Source organism: Falco punctatus, assembly GCF_963210335.1.
Source record: "Falco punctatus genome assembly, chromosome: 7".
NCBI classification, from domain to species: Eukaryota; Metazoa; Chordata; class Aves; order Falconiformes; family Falconidae; genus Falco; species Falco punctatus.
Genome location: NC_137587.1, coordinates 49,303,290 through 49,307,072, shown reverse-complemented (window position 1 = coordinate 49,307,072; position 3,783 = coordinate 49,303,290). Strand labels below are relative to the sequence as shown.

The 3,783-nt window shown below is 41.5% G+C and overlaps 1 long non-coding RNA gene across 3 annotated transcripts in view; it reads left to right on the top strand.

The window, feature by feature from the left end:
• Positions 1–3,783, top strand: part of LOC308067642 — a 52,987-nt gene that overhangs the window by 29,593 nt on the left and 19,611 nt on the right. Inside the window, exon 3 of one of the 3 annotated variants that reach the window (XR_013929685.1) lies at positions 2,107–2,247. The exons of the other annotated variants lie outside the window; for them this stretch is intronic. This is a non-coding gene — a long non-coding RNA (uncharacterized lncRNA). The remainder of the gene's footprint in view (positions 1–2,106; positions 2,248–3,783) is intronic. 3 annotated transcript variants of the gene reach the window in all.

Here is a 3,783-nt window from a genome sequence, read left to right as displayed (position 1 = left end):
GTAAGTTTCTTACTCACACAGTGCTTGAAAGAGTATTTACTATTTGTAATTCTTTAGCAAAGATTACTGAGGAATAACTTTTTGACCTTATTAATTTTTTCCAGTTAACAGAGCTTGTGATCTTTTCTGTACTCCCTGCCCAGACAGACCTTCCACTTGTTCAGACATTTTATTCTCTTCATAGTCTCCTTTATTCCACTGTTAAATGACTTCACCTTTTTTGCTGCACCTTTACAGTAAGAAGGTTTTTTTTTTTTTTAATCTGTTTACTTTGGTCTGCTTATATTGTATTTTATAGCTACCTACACTCTACCTCCCAGTACTTTATCTTTTTAACTGCCCTTCTTAACAGACAGCTTCATCCCTATGTTCCCTGCTTTGAAGAACACGTATCTGTTGTGGATCTATGAAGGGTTTTGAAGTTGAACATATTGTGGTTGTTAATGGAGAGTGTCAATTTGAAAATTGCATTTTAAACCAGAATGTAGTGGTTTAAATCTCCTAGCATTGTCAAAGACACCTGAAGATTTGGAGTAAGACATTTACGGTTTTACCAGATTTTTAACAGATTTGTCTTTCTCTCTCAGCACTTACAATAGCAGACTTGGCTAAAATCCTGAGGAAGAGGCCCTACCCATGTTTTTGTATGTAACGTGTATTAGCATAAAATGATGAGAATGACTACCATTAAATCATAGTAAACAAGACCCTGAAATAACACACTGTAAACAAAACAAGGTTTCAAGAACCTTGAAGGAGATTTCAGCAACACAGATGTGTTTAATTTTTGTACACCTTTCTTCAGTTAGTATCACACCTAAGTGATGGGGGATTGGAAAAAAGGTAACTAATAGATTCTAAAGGCTAATGCAAACCAATCAATCTTTAGTAAATAAAAACTTCTATGATTATTTAATGCATTAAACCAACATATATGAAACCAAAAGCATGTTATAAAGGGTAACAGTTGAATCTGTTGAATTTCTAGCTGTGTTTCCCTTTCTCTCTCTTTTTTTTTTCCATTTGTGTGTGTGTGGGGGTTTGACCCTGATCGTTGAAAGACACTGGATCTATCAGGCTTTACAGGATTGTCATGGTTTCACCCCAGTAGGCAGCTCAGCCCACCCAGCCACTTGCTCATTCCCCACACCTGGGCTGAGACAAAGACACGTTAAGAGGCAAAGCAGAAGCCGCGCACAGCAGCAAAGCAAACCCAGGAGTTCACCCACCGCTGCCCAGGGCAGGCAGGTGCTCAGCCATCCCCAGGGCAGCCGGGCTCCATCACGGTGACGGGGGCTTGGGCAGACAAACGCCATCCCTGCCAGCGCCCCCCCTTCCTTCTGCTTCCCCAGCTTTACATGCTGAGCGTGACGCCGGATGGTCGGGGCCGTCCCTGGGGCCAGCTGGGCTCAGCTGTCCCGGCCGTGTCCCCTGCCAGCTCCTGGTGCCCCCCAGCCCGCTCGCTGGTGGGGTGGGGTGGGGTGAGGCGCAGCAAAGCCCTTGGCTCTGTGCAAGCCCCGCTCAGCAGCGACTGGAACAGCCCTGTGTGCTCAGCGCTGTTCCCAGCACAGACCCCACCAGCCCCACGCGGGCTCTGGGATGAACAGTCACTCTGCCCCAGCCAAACCCAGTACAAGGTTCTGGATAAATAACTAGATTAGAAATACTTTGTTAGAAGTGGAATTTCCCATGTAGGATGGAAAGCTGCACATAAAAGATGCAGTGTGGCTCACATGAAGGACACAACCCCAGCATCCTGATTCTCTATCCAACCACTGTGTCACACGCTGAACTCTGCTGTAGGTTGCTGTGGACTACATCCATTTTTAACCTGATATTAACCCTAGCAATAATTCCTGACCTCATCGAGCTCTCTTTGAATGCGTGTTTTAGCAATACTTAATGATTGCTAGCAAAGGATTCATTCAGTTGGTTAGAGAACTAAACATCGATCTCATTAACATTTATTTTCATAATATCTTGTCTCTTCAGTGTGTTACGCTGCTTGAGTCTAATGCTACTTGTTATTTACTGTAGGCTTAATACCACACAGATTTGACAGAGCTTTGCCCTCTAGTGTATGTGCTTTTCTATCAGTTTTTACAGAATGCAAAAAGCTATTTCTCAAACAATTTGCCAAAAAGTCTGGACCCAAAACAAGGACAAACACCAAAGTACACCAGTTTGGTCCTAGAGTGAGATAGTTTTCAGCTGTGTAGATCACCTCTGGGCAGGAACTCAAAGTTGGTAAATGGAGAATAAGCATAGTCCTTGACTTCTTTTTGATGGACCTCTGCGAGCTGTTATAATGAAAACATGCCTTAATTCTAAGTTCAAAAATAAACAAACAAAAAGCACAACAAAAAAACCCCAATCAAGCACAGAACAGATTCTTTGCTTTGTTGATCACCCCGTCCTCTCAAGAATCAGCCTAGTATTTTGGTCGCTTCTCCTACTTAGCAGAAGTAATTTGCATATTCACCTTGGATGACAGACGTCATTCCACATTTTCAGTGCAAGTTCACAGATGAACCCCAACTATCTTTCTCAATGCATCATCAAATTGTTCATATGCTTATCTTTAACAACTAATGTCACAGTAAGTGGATGTAGCAGTCAAGCAATAATGTTTAAACACACACACAAAATAATCCACAGTTTAGTGGTAGTGTTTAAGCTGTTAATAGCATACTGCACAGCTATCCTGATCAGGCTGTTAGTAGCTGAAACAGAACAAATGGACCTTTAAAAATGTCTAATCAGTAATGGAAATAGAAGGAAGGAAAGGTGACCTGTCAGATAGCTGTTGATGCAGAGCTGAAGAGATGCTGATACCACACAGGGAACAAGGCACTGAAGAGAACCTGAGTAGCGCAGGAATGAGTGCAGCAAAAAGGAGAGGGATGCTGTCATAGGGCCAGCCTAGGAGCAGGTGAGCTAGCAGGTGATAACAGAGGATTAAATATTCTTCCTTCTGCCCCTGTAAGGAAGAAACCAGACAAGGAACTTCTTACAGATTCTTCATGAAACTTTCTCACTGAAACAGAATTTCATCACGTTTGTGTCACACAGTATGTAGGGGTATGTGGCTACTCTTCTGGGATCCTTTTTACCTCTGACATCTGACCTGTTTGCCTCATCAAAACTCTTTGGGCTCAATTCAGGAGTAATCCAGTTTTACATTATTTTCATAAGTAGGACTGGAGAAGGCATGGTGAATTGCAAGTTACACTTTTTATGATGAGTTGGTTGGTTGTTTTGTTCAGACTTCTTTGAACCTCAGAATTAAAAGATATGCAGTTGTTTTCTGAACCTGACAAACACACTTCAAAATTAAGAAGGTTTTAATATTATTCTCTGATGAAACGATTAATTGTATCTGATAATACAATTAATAATAATATTAAAATGAGGGGAATAGGAAAAGGCATACTGTAAAGAAAACTGGATTTTGATGATAAGGACATGGTTTCTGTTTTCTAAGTGAATTAAAAGGTGGAAGAGAAAGGGAAAGACTGGGGTAAGAAACCACTGGTGAGAGAAAAATTACTGTGGGAAAGATACCACAGTACAAGACATACAACAGCATGTTGTGTTAAGCTTTAAACAACAAAAGCTACAAGTTTAGAATATGTTACAGAAACTCTCTTGACATTGATTCTTTGAAGGCTCGCTAACTCACACCAGCTCCTCACAGCCAAAACTGCAGGGTTATTTTTCACCCTGTGTCTCCAGTATTTGGCAATTAGTTGAAGCAACTGCACTGGAATGCAGCTGCTTCCC